The following is a 21,514-nucleotide window of genomic DNA, read 5'->3' on the forward strand; positions in this document are numbered from 1 at the left end:
TTCTCTGGTTTCTCATGGAGCTATTATTTTTTGACTGACAGGTCGTCGTTTGTTTTAAACTGCTTCCATGATCCCAAGTTGCTGAATGTCATACTCTGTACAATAAACTACTTAGGGAAAATCCTAAACCTACATGGGACCAGCAATGCAAGCGTAGTCAAATAAAAAACATCAGCACCGCAAGCTTGGCAAGTACAAAAGTGTTAGTCAGGCATAGAAGACATAGAAAGAGGTAGGTTGTACAGAGACATAACACACAGTCTCTGCAAAAGTATGCATGCCCGTGTTTGCGTGGATTAGCACCTTAAAGCTCTTCCTCCTGGCTTTGCTAATGCTTGATCATTTGTTTGGGGTCTCTGGATGTTATCATTTTTGTATCTGATATAGTATGGAGATGGTGTGTTTAGGCTAGGATTTTGAAAGGAATGAAGATGTGATCTCACCAATCCAATGTTAAAGGGTTTCAGATTTGTATGCAGTGTTTCTTTATAAAAACCCACTCTTGGGTAGAGCCCCTACAATAGGTAGGAAAAGTGCAAAGCTGTAGTAGATTGTTGTCCAGTCAGAAGAAATTGAGGAGGTTTATGTTGGTGTCTGTCTTTTCCCCAGTGGAGGTTGAAATGTCCCATGAAAATCCAATCCCCAGTGGAGAAGAGTTGATCAGAGCTGTTAACCATCAACACAACTCTATTAACTGCTAGGTGGGCAATATTCAGCCTCCATGGTTTAAGCTTTCTTTTTATAACCTATACAATGAGCGGATCGAGGATGAGTGTAATGAGCTAATCAGTTTACATTTAAAGGCCTTCTTGCTGATAAAGATTCTCTGTACCAGTTATTACTGCTCTATTAAGATGGAAGATGTTGTATTAAGGAGTAAGTTAGTGGTATTGAGGTCAGGATTCCATGTGCACAGTAGTGCAAAGACACAGTACTGAATGAGGGCAGATACAGAAGTTGCAGGAGAGGTCGCAGACGCAGAGGTCAGAAAGGCACCTTGTATAAAGTAATCTTTAATTACGTTTAGAAGATATAGCTCTTTAGACTGTGGTAAAGGTACAGGCTGGCAAATATTGATGTATGTTGGATGAGCTTGTGGTTATGTGCATGTAGGACTGCCATAAAGCATTGGGGTCACATCATCAGCACCCGACATCGCTATAGCCATACCAGACGCTTACAAGATCATCCGAAAAGACCGCACCAACCAAACAGGAGGAGGCATCGCCATCATCCACAGGAACACCATCAAAATCAAGACCAGCGTCGACGATAATCTTGCAACCGCCGAACATCTCCACTTCCAGATCCACACCGACCCCAGGACCACACTTAGAGGCACCCTCATCTACAGGCCTCCAGGAACCCGTACTCAATTCAGTGATGACATCACTGACTTCGTCAGCCCACATGCCCTCGCCTCCGAGAACTACATTCTATTAGGAGACCTCAACTTCCACCTTGAAAACAAACACGACAACAACACCAACTCCCTTCTGGACAACATGGCCAATCTCGGACTCAAACAACTCGTGGACACCCCCACCCATGCAGCCGGGCACACGCTCGACCCTATCTTCACCTCCAGCAAGCACATTTCCTTCGACCGCACCACAGCTCTCCATTGGACGGACCACAGCTGTGTTCACTTCAGCTACAAAACCACCTTGACCTACAACTGCACTCAACCTATTCCTCGGAGAAACTGGAACAAAATCACCTCCGACCAACTCCTCACATCACTCAACCAAAACCCTCCCACCCTCTCATTGGACCCAAACCAAGCGGCCACCAACCTCAAGCAATGGATCACCCACAGCGCTGACGAATTAGCACCCCTGAAAAAGTACCAGATCAATTCAGGCAACAAAAAAGCCCCCTGGTTCAATGATGACCTTAAAAAATCCAAGAAACTATGCCGCGCCCTAGAGAAAACATGGAGAAAAAACCCAACCACCGACAACATGACCACCCTCAAAGCGGCCACCCGCAAACACCACCAACTGATTCGATCCACCAAGAAATCAGCTTTCAAGAATCATCTCGACAACAACGCCCACAACAGCAAGGAACTTTTCAACATTGTCAAAGAATTCACCAACCCCGCCGCAGCATCTAACGACATCACTCCCTCCCAAGACCTCTGCGATGCGTTATCCTTCTTCTTCTACAACAAAATTGCCGACATTCACAACAGCTTCGAGAACACTCCCTGCGAACAACCCTCCCCACCCCCCTCAGATCCCACACCGCCAACTAACAATCTCAGCGCCTGGAAAACAATCACCACCGAAGACACCATCCGCCTAATGAACTTAATCCACTCTGGCTCGCCAACCGACCCCTGCCCCCACCACATCTTCAACAAAGCTGACTCCATCATCGCACCCCATCTCCGTGATGTCATCAACTGCTCGTTCAACTCTGCTACCTTCCCAGAAAGCTGGAAACACGCCGAACTCAGCGCCCTCATGAAGAAACCCACAGCAGACCCCTCTGAACTTAAAAACTACCGACCCATATCCCTCCTCCCCTTCCCCGCCAAAGTCATTGAGAAAGCCGTCAACAGCCAGCTCGCCGCCTTACTTGAATCCAACAACTCCCTCGACCCCTCACAGTCCGGCTTCCGAGCCAAACACAGCACCGAAACCGCCCTCATCGCAGCTACAGACGACATCCGAACGATACTGGACAATGGAGAAACAGTGGCCCTCATCCTACTCGACCTCTCCGCCACCTTCGACACAGTCTGCCACAACACCCTTATGCAACGCCTCAGCTACATCGGCATACAAGGAAAAGCCTTGGACTGGATCATCTCATTCCTCGCTGGGAGAACTCAAAGAGTCCGACTTCCCCCATTCAACTCAGATGCCACTGAAGTCATCTGTGGAGTACCACAAGGATCATCACTCAGTCCCACCCTCTTCAACGTTTACATGAGTCCACTTGCCTCCATCGCGCGTCAACACAACCTTAACATCATCTCTTACGCCGACGACACCCAGTTAATCCTTTCCCTCACCAAAGACCCTAACACCGCCAAAAACAATCTTCACGAAGGCATGAAAGAAGTAGCCGAATGGATGAAACATAGCCGCCTAAAACTCAACTCAGACAAAACGAAGGTGCTCATCCTAGGATCCTCCCCCTCTGCCTGGGACGACTCTTGGTGGCCTTCCGCTCTGGGCACAGCGCCCACACCCACTGACCACACACGCAACCTGGGCTTCATCCTAGACTCCTCTCTCTCGATGTCCAGACAAGTCAACGCAGTCTCATCCTCCTGCTTCAACGTACTTCGTATTCTCAAAAAGATCTTCCGTTGGATCCCCCTCAAAACAAGAAAGACTATCACCCACGCACTGGTCACGAGTCGACTGGATTATGGTAACACACAATACGCCGGAATCACAGCAAAACTACAAAAAAAACTCCAACGCATCCAAAACGCATCAGCGAGGCTCATATTGGACATCCCTCGCCAAGATCACATCACCGGACACCTAAAAGACCTCCACTGGCTTCCCGTCAACAAGAGAATTACATTCTGTCTTCTCACCCACGCACACAAGGCCCTCTACAAACTAGGACCCGAATGCCTCAACACTCGACTGTCCTTCTACACACCCACCCGCCAACTTAGATCGTCCAATCAAGCCCTCGCCGCAGTCCCGCGCATCCGAAAATCCACCATGGGTGGCAGGTCCTTCTCCTTCCTGGCAGCCAAGACCTGGAACTCACTCCCCACTCACCTCCGCCTTACACAAAACCACATCTCCTTCAGAAAAGAACTCAAAACCTGGCTATTCGACAAAAACTGAACCACCCTTCCCCAAGCGCCTTGAGACCCTCTGGGTAAGTAGTGCGCTATATAAATCCCTGAACTTTAACTTGAACTTTCTTGAGGCATGAAAGAATAGGACAACAGGTTCTTGGAGGAGTGTCCTTGCACATGAAGCCAGAATGTGTATCAGCTTAGGCATATATTCTAGTTTCAATCTGAAGCCAAACAGTCAATATGGGGGAGTGGTTAAGAGATTTGTGTCATGGTCTGTAGTACGTGTATCAGGAGAGTAGTATCAGCAGAGTAACTGCACATCTTTCTGGCAAGAATCAGTATGGGAACTACTGTTTTGTTGTAGTATTGCTAAAGCTGGAGGTTAGTTGACTGTTGGAGGCTGGCGTGTTTGTCCCTGACAATATTCCAGCTTGTGTTAATACAGGAGTACCATTCCCCCAGATTATGCTCCTGAATACTGTAATGGCTGATAATAATATTCACTTCTATTGCAGTACATGGCTTCACCGTTGATGCACTTCAATGTGAGGCATACTTTAACCCCTTCACTGCTAGGCTTTTTTTGGGCTATTTGGGGTAGTGCGCGCTTAGGCCCCTGTAACTTTTTGACCACATAAGGCATCCATGCCAATTTTGCGTCCTTTTCTTCCAACATCATGGGGATTCTCAAGGTACCCAGGGTTTGTGGATTCCCTTGGAGGGGTCCCAGAAATTAGCCAAAATACAGTACAGGCTACAAATGAAAGCGTCTGGGGTTTTCCCTGCAAATGTTATCAAAAAAAGGTTTGTGGGGCTGAAATCACCATTTTCCCAGATTTTAGAGAATGGCAGTCTTTTGTCAGAGAACCAACATTTTTCTGGGACATAGCCTATTCTTGCTATTTTTAGTGCTTTCAACCTCCTTCCAGTTAATGGTACAAATGAGTATGAAAGCAATAATAGATCCTGGAAAACTATACATTTTAGAAAAGTAGACAACATTCTGAATACATAAAGGGGTAATTTCTGTAGATCCATCAGGGTTTCTTTATAGAAACTAACAGTTAAATATTGGAAAAATTGAAAATTAGTTCAAAAATCAGCCTTTTGTGTCAATGTTATCACCTGTAACTTCTTGTAATAATGACAGTTCTTTGAAAGAAATATACCATTGCATCCGCTGAACCTTCCTGGTTGTGGGGATATATATGACTTGTAGGTTCACCAAGAACCAGACGAACCCAGAGTAAATAAATGAGTAGCAATTTGCAATGGCTTTTTATTATGTACCGGGTATATAGCAATTAGTGTGTGAAAATGTATACATGGAAAAATCGGTATGAAAGACACCTATGTATTTCTGAAATGGGTACAAATTATAGAGTTTAGAAACAGTACACACTGGTGTGGGTCGGCCTAGTGCCCACGACAGGAAACGGCGCAAAACGCTTTGTGGTCACACCTCAATCTCACAGTGAAAAATTACTCTTTTTTAGCAAAGTGCCTAGCTGTAGTTTTTGTACTCTAGCCCTGCCGGCACCTAGGGAAACCTAGCAAACCAATACATGTTTGAAATCCATGGTACACTCTGCACTTCAAATAGCAGAACATACCGTCTTTGCGCTGCCATGATAAGAAACTCATGGATCAGGTATTTGCAGTATTCCAGAATACTGGGAATTGGGAATGCCTGAGTGCCTGGAACACTGACACTATAACCTCATGGTGAGTGGGACACTCAACAAATTCTAATGTTTTGACAAATCATATATTTATAATTTTTACAACTAATCGCCACACTTATTACAGGCTTTAGTCTGCAGTTAGATAAGAGGGTTCTCGTCTGATTCAACTGTGCCTCCACTGTCAAAACTCCAGACATGTTTATCAATAACAGATTTCTATAGCAAGATAATCTTGTTGAAGTCAAACAGTGATACAAATCTGTAGTGACCGTTGGGATAAAAACACTCATCTTTGGATAAGCTTCATTTACTGGAGATATTTGTGTTGTGCATGATAACCACTGACCTTAATTTGCCAGATTGAAGCAGCCCCTACCTCTTTTTTCTTCTAACTAGAGGCATTTGGCATAATTGCATAAATGCTCCCAAAAGTCCAAAATGGCTCCATCATTTTAGTAATGTGCTCGAGTAAACTTTTGTTTTGGTCTCTTTGCTGGACTTCCAAAATGTCTGATGTATGTCATCCCTCAGTTTCTAAATACAGTGGCTTCCATTTGACAAAAAGCACAGTTAAGGACCTCTGATAACCTGCATGGAAGATTCCTAGTCAGAAATATAATTTCTCATTTCCTGCCTTGAGTCTTACAATCATTTTCCCCCACGAGTACATCAGGTCACCTTGTAAGAATTCCACGATTCATCCTAAAAGACCCCTGCCCTGTCAATGACCATTAGTCTCCCCGCCATGAAATAAAAACTTGTCTCGTTCTTATCCAATATAAAAATATGTACTATGATTCCGCCTAGAAGCCACCTAATGCACTCTAGAAGTCTGCTTAACATAAAATAACAATTGATACCCCTGCATTTGCTGCTGTGTGTTTGGTTCTCTGACTTCACAAGATAATTTTCAGACTAAAAAGCTCCTGAGGCAAACATGAAGAATTGACAATATCAGCTATCTTTGTGGTACTGCTAGTGTCAGTGTGTCCTCACTTGGGCTCCATACTTCACACCAATATGGCTGCCTGACAGACGTAGAGCCAACAATGATAAGGTAAAGCAGGGGACAAAATCTGCGAGGTCAGACTGTGAGGGAAGATGTTTGGCCATTTTTGGGAACTATATTTTATCGACCCTACTGTGAGAACTGTGTATAAACGGTATTTTGGAGTTTAAGGAACTGTGACGTACTCGTCTTAAGGAAGAGCTCACTTAACCCCGTTATGGTCCTCTTCTCTGCAGGTGTTCTGGTCATTTAACTGCAAGGGGTCCGATATAAACACCTCTCCTATTTTCAACAGGCTCAAATTCGGTAGTGCATTGCCACTTACCAGAAATGGTAATGCACTTTATTTTCAGTGCACAACATTTCAGAATATTTCCATATCAACAAATTCCAGGAATCACTTCCGGACAGCAAAATAACCTGACAAACCAGTCCTTCTTAATCACATTTCTGCCGTATTTCCTCAAAAGATAAATAAAAATAAAAATCTGTTTGTACTTCCAAGCATACTAAGCTCCTTGTACAGAGGGTTTAAATCGATGCAGGTTCAAGCCCCACCTTGAACAAGCTCTTCAACACCCACAAAAATGAGAACAAGTATTTTCTACTGTAAGTGCCAAACTATATATCTTAAGTTCTTCGAGCCCTATACACGGACTTAAATCAACACATCTTCACAGTAAACTTTACCTATGTAAACCGCAGCACAAAAGAGACATTTGTTTCACAGGAGCTCCTTGCTAACTCACTCTTGTCATTTTAGTTCCAAACCGCAAACGAAGCCCACTGCAGATACGATTACATTTTCAATCACATTTTGCTCTTTTGTGCCATTGCACTTGTAGAAATAAACCACGATCCACAAACAGGTAGGGAATAATGCAATGGGAACAAGTGCGCTTACAGATGTTTGCCAGTAGGATTTTTATCGCTAAAGAGTCACGAACGTGTTATGATGCTATCAAGCTACCCGGGTGAGCCGCAATCTCCCATTAAAGTGACTCTGTGAAATAAAGGAAACTTATTAACTAAGCATTTATGTGAAGTTGCAGATTAGAAAGAGTGAGTTCGATCTGTCGACCTGAGTGGTGGCCCCTCATCCAGCAGGGAGACTTGCAGATTTGGGTCCCCAGTCCTGGTCACAGCAGGAAAGCCTTGGTGATCTTTCCACACTGGTGCACAGCCCTTTTGAACTACTTGTGGGACTCGCTCTCCCATGTTTGCAGTCCATATCCAGACATGGATGTTATTTAGTATCTGGTCCTTAGAAATATGTGTTGTGGGTGATAAGTCCTTTGAATTGCCCTCTCCCCTGCCCTGTCTTAAGTCTGTCACAGAAAGAGCATCTGCAGTTCTGACTGACCCACCACACAGGCGAAGGGAGTAACCGAGGATCACACCTGGCCGTCTGCTTCAACTAAAATATTCCTCAAAAACGTTCCAGAGCCTAAGCCCTCCCTTCTATTATGATTCCCTGGTCCTACAGTGCCGATCTTATCATACCCGCCAGCTCGCCTGAGAAGAGCACAGGCCCCACTGACCAGTAACTCTTCCTTGAAACAAAGATACCTTTAATGTGCACCGAGGAAGCTGTGCTACAGTTTTTCCAGTGTGTGTGTGTTCTCACCCCAGCCCTCAAGAATGTCAGCAATTGGAATAAATATATTTTCAGGGTAGTTGCAGTCATCACCTCCAGCTAGCTTTTCCAGGCCATGGACTTCCAAAATGGAATCCAAAGGACTCATGTCATGTCCCATTTATAGGCACACATACACACCATATATAGGCACACATTCATACCACCAGGCACACATAAATACCACCATGCACATGCAAGCATCACGTGCTGAATAGCGCTATACATAGCCAACCTGTGTCCAAGGGTGAATTAAGTACACAGCCACTCAACTTTAAATACATTTGCTTGTAAGCATCACTTCCATGACACAGGTAACAAAGCCTGTACACAGTAGTGATTATTATAAAATATGAAACTGGTATGCTGCCTCCACAACACGTATGTCACTTAATTCCTGGCAAAGGCTGTAGCCTTCTACAACTGAGGGTAGCACTTGGGGTGCCACCCCCGAACTAAAAATACTGCATTGCCTTGGTAGAGGCCTAGTTCATGGGACACATGCATGATTGTGTTTGCTCATGACCAAACAATAGTACCAGGGGTCTAGTTATCCCAGCAGCTGGGGCACTCATGTCAGGGGTGCAGGTACGTCACCATGCAGGGGACTTTTCCATCCTAACATTTGCATTGTGCTTGTATCCCTCCATCATACCTCTCTTAGTTCCCAAATAAATAGGTGAAGAACTGAGGAGGGGGGATAGCAGTCTCCAACCTCGATCAACATCCACTGGCAAAATGTCACGACTCCTCTTCAGTTGCTTGTAGTACTAGGCAAACATCCTATACTGAACTTGGGCTTTTAGCTGCATGTAGGGATGCATTTATTCGATGAAAAGAGGTTTCACCTCACTCACCCGCCACAAGTTCTTGTGCTCAGTGACGGTGAATGTTTGTATTTTGTTGCTCTTAGGTCACAGCAACCTTCTCAGTGCCTAGCCTTGGAAGAGTCTACAGTTTCAATCAATTTATAAAAAAACTTGTCACACTGCTGATTTGCAGACCAAATCTATCATGTAGAAGGCTTAACTTCCTTCCTTGATTTTCTTAAATTCACAACGCCTCGGTGCCCATTTTACACTCACCTGCCTTGAATATGTACAGTAACAACATGCTGGTCATTCCATGAATGCATGCTAAATGAAAGTGCTAATTACTGAAGGACATTCCTCTGGTTTAGTTCCTTGGGAGCAATTCCACATATGCTTTAAAAATAAAACTAACTTCTACATATTTAAACTTCTATTTATTTAAAAACGATATGCACTTTCATATTTTTCACAACTTAGACAAACCTGGCTTGTGTTATCGTGTAAGGTGTGAACCCGGTAAATAAGCGTTGTATATATCAATTATTATGGTTATTATTATTATTATTATTATTACTACATAAAAGTTAAAAATAATGTAAAGTTTATTTCTCTAAACACCTACACAACAATAAAGGTTCATTAAATAAAATCCACTCCGGTTATGCACTTGTACATTTTCTAAAACATTGCCCTCCCTGAGCCACTTACCATGTGCCTCTGTACGGCTGCAGGAGTACAATGTCTTTATTTATATTTAGCTGTGTGATGTTTCCTAACATGTCCTAAGAAGAGTTTTAAAACGCTAGGACATAGCTTTTGAGCTTACCACAGCAAGCGATATATCAATAGGTTATCTGACCCATATCAACTATGTCCATTTTATCAGTTTCAAGCCATCTGGACAATCATGGTAGTGTGGAGATTTTTAGGCTGCTTTGTCCTTAGCAGGGGAACCTTACACTCTTACCTTAAGATACGACAAGAATAATGTATTCTTGCAATTGCTATTTGGGTCTATTCATTCTGTAAAGAGCAAATAGTACACTTCAGCCTAGGTAAAGGCAGCTTTGAATGAAAATCATCACAAGTAATCTATGAGTTCCAAAAAGCACTGCAATTTAGCCCTTACCTTTTCACTTTTAGGATATGGCTGTGGCTGATCTCATTCAGTGGTCCGTGGGCTCCTCACGTCTGCAGTGACAATCAATTTCTTATGAAAGTAAGTGTGACATCAGTAAGGTTAGTTGGTTGCTCAGGGAGATTCTTCTCCCATCCAGTACTGAATGGAGGAGAACTGGTTGAGTCTTAATTCAAATAAGAGATAACTAACAAATGGACAGAAAAGTATTGTGCAGATTGTATCTATACACATAGCAAAAAATCCTTAGACACTTCATGTGGCAATATAAATTCTCAACATGAAAGTGAAGAGGATGTTTCAAAAGTTACAACTTCTGTGCATGACTTCCCTACCAATTTCAACCTCTTCTGCTACAACAGCATCCTTCGACCATCACTAACATTGAGGGCCAGTCCCCATATATTACTGCCAAGGATACCAATTAAAACTCAGAAATGAGCAGTCAAGAGAAGCTGCCAAGAATGCTTTAATACTACCCATTGTGCATAACCTTTACCGGTCTCCCTATTTAAAAGAAAGAGTTAAATGAAATCCCTTGTTTAATTGTGCACCACCTCTTTCACTGCTGACACAAAATGTGTTGCAATTCATGTGTGATGCTGATATAGTAACAAGCCCATAGCACCGTGGTTTGGGAAAACCTTGACTTGGACACACACTGGCGGTTCCGCATTGTGAAGGGGTTAATTAACACTTACCAGCAATACCCTCAGTAGAACAATGCCTGAGTTAATTAACGTATTGATGAACTCTCTGTATTAAGTAGCAAGCCCCAATGTTTTTTACAACCTTCTCTCATCATGGTTACTAGAGTATGGGTAAATCAACTCTTGGTTCTGGTACTTTAAAAAGCAGTTTGTGCTCCTCCATCCTCTCACTGGTGCACAGAGGACGAGGCTATAAATGATCTGCTACACCCCAAGGTCATGAGACGCATCAGAATTTGAGAATCCTGAAGGTAGACTGCAAACTATCAGAAAAACATCTGGTAGTTAAACTTTGTGTTAAGCGGTGAATAAAATTTGATTAGCTCCAGTAGGCTAGAAGGGCCTAGAATAGTTACCCTTCAGGCAGGATAAATACTCATCAATGGGACACACATTCTGTCTACCTAAACGCCCATAGACTTGTAACGCCACGTAGGGTACCAGTTACCATAATTTATTTGAGCTATGCTGTGAAAGTTGAAGACCCCCCCAATACCAAAGTTAGAGCCAGTGTCTCTCTGGTCCATTTACTTTAAAGGGTTTCCTTGATACAGTGAGCATTGCTGTGTCTCCATGATCTAGTCTCGGTGATGACTTCTGCCTGCTCCCGGGGGATCATTTTTCTCTCTTTATGCCCAAATGCAAATAGATTCCAAGCTTCTATATTTATGTATTTTCTTTCTAGTTTTCAATATTTTCTCAAACATTTCCAGACAGATACAGCTCAAGAAGAACCCCCATACAATCCTATTGATATTCCCCATATAAATGAAATCATGTATATCATAGTTCCTCCCTCCCCAACAAGGCAGGCAGGGAAAACAGGAGAAGGAGGAAAGAAGCATAAAACGTCTGAGATTAGTTGTTTTCTTTTTGTCCTACAAATAACACAGTGTAACCTTATAAGAAAAATACCAAAGCCTGTAGGTGCCCTTACTTAGCTCAAAACAAATTCTGGCAGGAACGGAACCACCAGTGCCTTAAAATGGTAATTTCCTCTTACACCAACCTTCTTTAATCCCCACTCCCGGTACAAAGGCCATCACGGACCTCCTCTAGAAATGCACTGCCGGTTCTCAGACATAATGAATTCCTGTTCTATGCGGATTAAAGACCTTCAATTTGGCCGGTGCAACATTGTAGCCTCAACTTTGAAAGCCTCGAATTACTTTTTAATAGGCTGGCACTGTCCCTCTGTTACATTGAGCTACTATGATAAGGGACTATCATTTTCGAGTCCACCACTTTTGCCTCTTTTTTCCCATATCACACCCTCAGAGGCAACTCCTTTCAGGTGAGCTCGTCTGCATTAGTCAACTTTTAATGGATTTACTAAATTTTAAACTAATTTCCAAGATGGCTGACACATGTGCCCCATCTAAGCCTAATGAACTGTAAACTTCCCGAGCCCCCTCATCCACCGAGGCTAATTAGCCTACCTCAACATGCAATCAACCTGTTTAGACTTACATTCTAATGCCCACCACCACCTTAAAAAAAAGAAGTTTTTTTGACAACCGCCGCCCCCCCACCACCATCTTTTCTCCCCCCATACAAACCACTAACTCTTCTATGAGCCTCGCCACATCTTTTCTCACAGGACTTTCTCTTCTGCATCAAATGACGGCCCATATCCAGAATGGGCAAATGCACTCCATCATCATATAAAAATTGCTTACCATTACATTTTAGATCCAGATGCCCTATTTTCTCCATGTCTTTTTCCTAGCAGAAATGAAACACTAAAACATCTGGACAACCATGTATAGTGCTGGTCTTTTCGTTTAGGCTTGATTTAGCTTATTGGTTGGGAGAAATGGCAGTACCAGACACCAGAAGGAAAACAAGCTACCTAGCAATGTTCCAGAAAATATCACAGCAAGAAGAAAAAAACTGGAGCCCAGAAAAATCTTTCGGGCTGGAGAGAGGTGGAACTTGAAAAACACAGGACCTGAAGAATGGAGGAGAGACCACAAAGTCCAGTGAGCGAGCAACAGTGCGTAAACAATTGCGAGGCAACTGGAGCTTATGATGGGGTTGCTTTTATAGTGCAAAACAGGTCATGAGAAATAGAAAAAAGGGTTCAGCCATCTTGTATTAGGATTCGGAAATACACAAAACTAATACTTAAACAATGAATCTTCCTTGGGAGGGGGGGGGGGAAGTAATTAAGACAGGGTTATCCAAGAACCCCAAATCAATAATTTAACCAGCATATAGTGTATCTCAGGAGCAAGTATACAGGGAACTGATGCTTCTTCAAATTGGCACTGGTTGAGGACTCTGATGCATTACGTGGATGGAGCCCAGCAAAACGTGCAATGTGGCTGCAGCAAAGAAGCGGCCACAAGCAAACAGAATACTGACACGGTATGCCCACAGCACATTAGTAGTAGTAAAGTTAGGACTCCTAACTTTAGGACTCCTAAATGCCTTCTGTGAATACCTAAAGTCGTAAAGTTAGGATTTTTCTTAGTTTAGGAGTAGTAAAGTTAGGAGTCCTAACTTTACTACTCCTAAACTGAGAAAAATTGTTATTTGAAGACTTTCAGTATTCACAGAAGGCATGTAGGAGTCCTAAAGTTAGGACTCCTAACTTCTGTGAATACCGAAATGAGTAAGTGCCTTCTGTGAATAACAAAATGAATAAGTGCCTTCTGTGAATACCAAAATGGTAGTAAGTTTAGGATTTTGTCTTAAGTTAGTTCTGTGAATCGGGCCCTTTGTGTTTTTGACTGCAGGTGGAGAAGGCTCCGTTAGTGAAGAGAAAAGGGTCTTTGTTCTTAGTTGATAGGGAGGAATGTGAAATGGCAACTGGTACGAAGAGAGCGATAAGAAAATGGGAGGCGAGTTCTCATGGGAGACGGAGAAGACACCAAGGACGGCCATACTAATGGTTTATGGGAAGCGCAGGATGGTGGGAAGAAGCCAATGTGTGTTGATAGCATATAAATGTACCGAACACAGCTTGTGAGACGTCTTTTGAACGCAACTGGTGTAATGATGCAACGTAGTAAGGGGTAGCTAGCATCCTGACTTAGGATACCTGGAGGTGCAGACCTCTTCTTGGTTACTGTGGCTTCATGCTACTTGACCCATTTTAGAGCTCCTTTACAGAGGACTCTGAAGGTTGGCACCTTTCTCTATTTCCTTCCTCTAGCTTTAGCTTAGAGTTGCCACTTTTGGGTAGAATAGAGTAGGGGCAGATTGGGGATTCATGCTAATTTTCAACAACAAGTGAATGCACTCTGATGCAACATTCTGTTTTCTTAATAATTACATAGCGATAATAGAATTAGTTGTTTTCTTTTTGTTATATAGAGTGAATCACTTCCAAAGGTTTGGCTACTTACTATTGACACTTTATTTCTGTACAATAATGCTTAGACTGGTATATATTAATATGTTTTTGAATTTGGAACAAACGTACTAACTTGAGACTTTGTGTAGAACTGAGTTATTGTGTAACCTAAACTGGCTACACTGAAATTCAATCAATCAATCAATCAATCAATGACACTTATAAAGCGCGCTACGTACCCGTAGGGTCTCAAGGCGCTGGGGGGGGGGGGGGGGGGGGGGGGGGATGCCGCTACTGCTCGAACAGCCAGGTCTTCAGCTTCTTCCTGAAGGAGAGGTGGTCTTGGGTCAGGCGCAGGTCGGTCGGGAGGGAGTTCCAGGTCTTGGCGGCCAGGTAAGAGAAGGACCTTCCTCCTGTAGTCGCTCTTCGGATGCGGGGGACGGCGGCGAGGGCGTGGTTGGCTGATCGGAGGTGGCGTTTGGGAGCGTAGAAGTTGATCCGGCTGTTGAGGTAGCTCGGGCCTTGGTCGTGTAGGGCTTTGTGTGCGTGGGTGAGGAGGCGGAAGGTGATTCTTTTGTTGACGGGGAGCCAGTGAAGGTCTCTCAGATGTCCGGAGATGTGGCTGGTTCGTGGGATGTCGAGGATGAGTCTGACTGAGGCGTTCTGGATCCGCTGGAGTCTCTTCTGGAGCTTGGCGGTGGTACCGGCGTAGAGGGCGTTGCCGTAGTCCAGTCGGCTGGTGACGAGGGCCTGGGTGACGGTCTTCCTGGTCTCGGTGGGGATCCACCAGAAGATCTTCCGTAGCATGCGTAGGATGTTGAAGCACGCCGAGGAGACGTTGTTGACTTGCCTGGTCATGGAGAGGGAGGAGTCCAGGATGAAGCCCAGGTTGCGTGCATGGTCTGTCGGTTTGGGTGCGGTGCCCAGGGCGGGAGGCCACCAGGAGTCGTCCCAGGCGGAGGGTGAAGAGCCCAGGATGAGGACCTCCGTCTTGTCCGAGTTCAGTTTCAGGCGGCTGGTCGTCATCCACTCGGCTACCTCTTTCATCCCTTCGTGCAGGTTGGCTCTGGCGGAGGCGGGGTCGTTGGCCAGGGAGAGGATCAGCTGGGTGTCGTCGGCGTAGGAGATTATGCTGAGGTTGTGTTTGCGTGCGATGGCCGCGAGGGGGCTCATGTAGACGTTGAAGAGGGTGGGGCTCAGAGATGATCCTTGAGGGACGCCGCAGATGACTTCGGAGGCCTCTGACTTGTACGGTGGTAGGCGGACTCTCTGTGTTCTTCCGTCGAGGAAGGAGATGATCCATTCCAGCGCCTTGTCCTGGATTCCGATGTTGCTGAGGCGCTGTACTAGGGTGCGGTGGCAGACAGTGTTGAATGCCGCGGAGAGGTCTAGGAGGATGAGGGCCGCTGTTTCTCCGTTGTCCATCAGGGCTCGGATGTCATCGGTGGCGGCGATGAGGGCGGTCTCGGTGCTGTGATTGGCTCGGAAGCCGGACTGTGAGGGGTCGAGGGATCCATTCGTCTCGAGGAAGGCGGCCATCTGCTTGTTGACGGTCTTCTCGATGACTTTGGCTGGAAACGGGAGGAGCGAGATGGGGCGGTAGTTCTTGAGTTCGGTGGGGTCCGCTGTTGGTTTCTTGAGTATAGCGCTGAGTTCGGCGTGGATATTGAATTGAAAGTGTCCATCTCCTCACCGTTCATTCGCACAAAAAGATTGTCGATTGAGTCAGGCAAGTGAATTTAGAATTGGATGTAGAACAGCCTAGACTCCAACCCCACTGCTCCTAGTCTAGGACTCAAGATCGAGGATTGGAGAGCGAACGGAGAACCAGTGGCATATGGCGAGAACAGTGGTGCAGGAGTGAGTATCAATAGGGTTGTGTGCCCATGCATATTATGTTTAGAGTGAGGTAGAAACTGCTGGTGTGATGTCTGGTGGAGATGTTGTGACAATTGTGTAAAAGTGGTGATAAGTTCTTGTTGAAGTTGTTATCGGGTCTGACGTGACCTAAGATCACAGGAAATATAATAAGGTGCAGTAGACACTATGAATGTATTTTTTCTGCTGAGTTTTGTGGGGGGGTGTCGTGCGACATGATCGATGGCCAAATTGAAACAGGGAACTTTGTGTGAGGGGGACAATTGTGAATAGTGTGGTGGACCTTTTTCGAAGAAGGAAAACTATGCGATTCAGTAGATTCCTTGCAGGTCGAGGTCTCATTTGCTATTGTGTGTACTCTTTGAATGATTGGATTCTATAGATTCTTTCAGAGAAGCAGACACTTGCTGTTTAGGAGAACGGTATGTGTGTGGAAAATTGAGAAGGAGGGTGAGCTGCTTAAAGGAGTGAAACAGATGTCAGAGTGTGCCACTCTGGGATAGGGCGGTTGTGCAAATCCACGCTGTGATTGATTGGATTTATTACATCTTTGGAGGTTATGCCATTGTGGAATTCGGAAATTCTTACATTTGGAGTTGGATTGTACCTCTCTAAAAAAACTGGAAAAATTAGATGTTTAGAGCGATAGAAAATATGATTCAATGGGAATATGGGTATCCCTACGAGGCTGGGCGAAGAGGCATCAGCTCATTATATGGGGACTAAAGTAGGGCTTCAAACTATTATTTGGCTTACAAATTGGCACAACATCACTGAAAAAAAGGTGCATTAATATTTTCAAGCTATGGCACATTCAATTTGAGAATCCTTGACCATTTGAGGGGAATTTTGTTTGCGATTAAGCCATTGCCTAGACCCATACATTTTGAAGCACTTGCATGGGAAAAGTTTCAGCACTCCATCCATCATCTCCTTGTGTTTGCTTTGGTCACCCTAAGTTGGAAGGGTATGCCCAGACGTTGGTCCGCTGCTTATTTTGCCACTGGATTCAAGCAAGCCTGGCTGATGAGGGTTGTTAGCCCAAAACTGGTCCCAGGATGCTTGTTTACGGTCCTGGGAAGACATGGCTTAACAGTTCGGGCTGAACTGTTCCCATGAGGCACAGGGTCAAGACTAACTTGCATATAGCTGTGTCTGAACTGGGGTGACGAAGTGAGCTAAAGAACGATGATGGATTCAACCCAGATCGGTGAGTGTCTGAAAAGTTTCAGCGCTCCATCCATCATCTCCCTGTGTTGGTTACTGTCCAGAAACAGCAGGCATTGTGGAGCAGATAAATGGTACTTTGAAATCCAGGTTGGAGAAAGCCTATGCTTTGACATCTTTGAAAAGCCCTGATGCCTTGCCTCTTGTGTTAATAAGTCTTTGCAGTATCCCAGACAGAAGACCATGACTGTCACCATATGAGATCCTCATGGGGTGAGCTAAGAGGTTACCTGCTGTGTCTGCAGACATGGTTGTGAACATATGAGATGATTTGGAACTCAACTACTTTAAGGGATGTTCTGATGTGGTTCATTCTGTGTCTCACCAGGTTGAAGTAGCAATACACTGCCACATCAGGAGCAGTTTGTATACAACAACAAGGGAACCCAAACGGTTATCTGGGGACCGTGGGTAGCTATAGTTTTAGAAACAACAAAGGTCCCCAAGAGTATGAAAATCCACAGTCTGATGAATAATAGTCCACAATGGGAACTACCTTGACCACTGTCCAGCCGGACAGGGTAATTTATTTTTTCAATGATAGAGATACTGGGGTATGGAAGGGCACAGTCCTGTACCGTTTCCAGGAACAAACAGGGGGAGTTTTTAGGCAAGAAGGAGCATAATTGGCCACTTATATTTCAGTAGACATTGGAAGTAGTGCCAAAAAACAGTGCTAGACACAGCATGAATTAAACATAATAGTAAGTCTGTGAAAACACTCAAAACAAGTCGACGTTTCGATCCCATATGCTCAATGTTGCGGGATCATCATCAGGACTAACAATACATATATTTGCTTGCCTGGTAAAAGTTAAACACACAACCGCCTAATAGAAACCGGGAATAAAGAGACAGGTTGGGAAACAAAAGAAAAATGAATAGTAAATATGCATAAACCCCTTTGGTTGTACTCTAAAAGAAATGACACTGCATTATAATCGGAACCGACTTAACGTGTTCGTCTAACGCATGCAGGTGGTATCATTAGCATTGGAACACGTGGTTGTTGTATTGCGTGTCAATAACCTTGATTCATACAAGTGGTGCAGTGCGTGACACGTGTGTGTGGAAGATCGTACTGTACAGTAATTATCCGTTTTATTTAGATTTATATACATCGGCAGATCCGCTCGCATTTCTTCCGTTTTATGGCCATTGTCTCATGCATGTTCATGCTCATGCATTCAACACCTCCTAATGTGAACACTTACCCATATGGGTCGGTGGGGTTTTGCAGGGATTTTTATATATAAGCGGGTCCTCGTTTTGATATCGGTATTTGCCTACAGGGGGATAACCAATGGTAAGCCATAGATTCGTTTAACTAAGGTTTAAAATTGTGCATCATAATGGGCTGTTACCTGTATAGTGCAGGTCGCACCGTTATGTCCACCTCGCTGTCCGTTACTAGCAACAATATCTATGGAAATTAAGGTTTGAAGGGGCTGCTATCAGTCAAAGGGTTTACATTCAGATCAGCCGTTATTACAGAAAAATGGGGGTAAGAGCGACGGCGAGCTTACCTCTCGGAGGGGATCGGCCTGAAAGGTCCGTGTATATTCAAAACGAGTCTGTGATACAAAACTAAGTTTTAATATCGGCGCGGGTGGCCAGCATAGCGTTAAACGCCCATTGGTCTATAAGCTTACCGGGGGGAGGAAATGCCTCCGCGGTGTCTCTGGTCCCTGGGTGCCCTGCCGGATCACAGTCACTGGGGCCCGGGGAGTCAGAACGCTAGATATGCGTGCACTTGGGGAAATAGAAAAAGGACTGTGCGCACATGGGCGCCATCTTGGAGTGGGGTAATATTGGTTAGGATAGGATGCGGGAAATGGTGTAGAACGTGAAATCGTGCACAAGTGATCACAATTATCGGCGCAGTGACACAGTGAATAGAGAAAATTTTTTTAAAAACATAGGTTATTTGCAATAAATAAGGTTCGTTGATTTACATGTATAGAGAAGTTTCCATATACAAAGAATTAATAGCCATAGGACAAAAACATTTCCTCATTCATAGTTAGTTGATGTCCTGTCCTTTGTGATTTCTGCTTTTTTCAAAATAGAACATTCACAGTAATGTTGTCCAGTCCTCCGCACGATTTAGACCATTGCGGATGGTGTTGAATTGGATCATAATACGCAGCTCCTCTCTGTTGAGCATCTGGCTGAGGTTGCCGCCTCTTGGTGGTGGTTTGACCACTTTTAAAACAGTCCATTTGATATCATTCTCGTTGTGCCCTGCTTCGGTGTAGTGTTGCACCAGCGGTGCATTGGCGGTGTGGCATCTGACTTTACTCCGATGTTGGCAGATACGGGTCTTCACTTTTTGTGTGGTCTGCCCCACATACAATTTGGGACATGGACATTCAATGGTGTAAATCACGTTCTGCGTATTACAGTTTGACAAAGAACGCCTCTCATACGTGATACTATTGTGGGTGAAATCTTTACCCTCCACCGTGAAGTCGCAGACAGTACAGCCACCACACTTGACATGTCCAATGATAGGCGGCAGTCCCCATAATAGGTCAATGGTAGGATTCAGGGCTGGGGAAGGTAAGGCCGCTCTTACTAGGTGGTCCCTTAGATTTTTACTCTTTTTAAAGGCAAAAAGTGGTTTTTCAATAGTCAGGGTACCTACATTTAGCGTTGGCCAATGTTTTAATACTGACTTCCTGATTTTATTGGAAATAGGTGAGAAGGTTGTTACACATGCAACAATCTCTTTCTGGATTTTTTCTTTGGGGAATAATAACACCTTCCTAGGGCAATACCATGCACGCTTTAGGGATTGTTTTATGATCCTTTTAGGGTAGCCCCTGTCTTTCAATTTATTCGAGAGGGTTGCGGATTCCCTGAAATAGTCTTCTCTACATGAGCAGTTTCTTCTAATTCTTAGAAATTGCGAATATGGTAGTGCATCCCTCAGAGCTCTTGGATGATTACTTTTATAACTTAAGAGGGTGTTTCTCTCTGTCGGTTTTCTGAACAGTTTTGTAAGAAGCTTGCCTTCTGAATGGTATATGATGAGATCCAGGAAGGGTATAGATTCTTTGTCCCACGTTGAGGTAAACGTCAGACCACAGCAATTATTGTTTAGCCAGTGGAGGAACTGGGTAAGTGTTTCAATTGGTAAGCTCCAGATCATAAAAATGTCGTCTATATAACGCCTGTACACCCGGATTCCCGGGTAGAAGGGGTTAGAATCCGACAAAATAGAGCCGGTCTCAAGTAGGTCCATAAAAAGTATCGCCAGGTTTGGAGCAAAAATAGCCCCCATGCTGGTCCCCTTGATCTGTTGGTAATAGGTGTCATTAAAAAGGAAAAAATTCCTAGTAAGGCAGAGTTCGAGTAACTGTAAAATGAACAGGGTCGGTACTCTATGGGGACGAGGTCGTGTGTCAAGAACCTTCTGAATAGTAAGTAATGCTGTAACTTGTGGGATATTTGTGTACAATGATTCCACATCCATTGTACACAATGTCTCAAGACGGGGATCGAAATCAAGATTTTCAACTAGATTTATCATCTGCATACTATCGCGCACATAGCATTTGGTTGATTGCACGAATTCTTTAATAAAAAAATCCACGTATGCTCCTAAAGGCTCTAGAACCGAACCACAGGCAGAAACTATAGGTCGGCCTGGCGGGTTTTGCAAGTTCTTGTGTATCTTCGGTAATGTATAAATTACCGGAATGCGTGGTGACTTAGTGTTGAGGAAGTGGAATTCTTTTTTGTTGATGAAACCATCAAGGAAAGCTTTTGATGTGATTTCACTTATAGTGTCTTGAATTTGTTTGGTGGGGTTACCTGGCAGTTTCTGATAATGGTCAGGGTTGCTCAATTGACGTTGAATTTCAAGTTTATAATTGTCTATCTCTTGGAGGACGATTCCACCACCTTTGTCTGCGCTCTTTATGACAAGATTTTTATTGGTTTTTAGTGTTGAGATAGCCTTCTTTTCATCAATGGATATATTGTATGGAATAAACACCTTAGTTTTTTCGATGGTATCAAGGTCTGCTAGTACTAGCTTCTCGAAAGTAGTGACTTCGGGAGGGATCATTCCTGCAGAAGGAGAGAATGTGGAAGGTGGGCGAAATGGAGTGTTGGGCAGAGGCAAAATACTTGGGTGTAATTGGAAAAAAGCCTTCAGACGGATAGTTCTGGCCATAAAACGGAAGAAATGCGAGCGGATCTGCCGATGTATATAAATCTAAATAAAACGGATAATTACTGTACAGTACGATCTTCCACACACACGTGTCACGCACTGCACCACTTGTATGAATCAAGGTTATTGACACGCAATACAACAACCACGTGTT

The sequence above is a fragment of the Lissotriton vulgaris genome, chromosome 2_1, assembly GCF_964263255.1.
Source record: "Lissotriton vulgaris chromosome 2_1, aLisVul1.2, whole genome shotgun sequence".
NCBI classification, from domain to species: Eukaryota; Metazoa; Chordata; class Amphibia; order Caudata; family Salamandridae; genus Lissotriton; species Lissotriton vulgaris.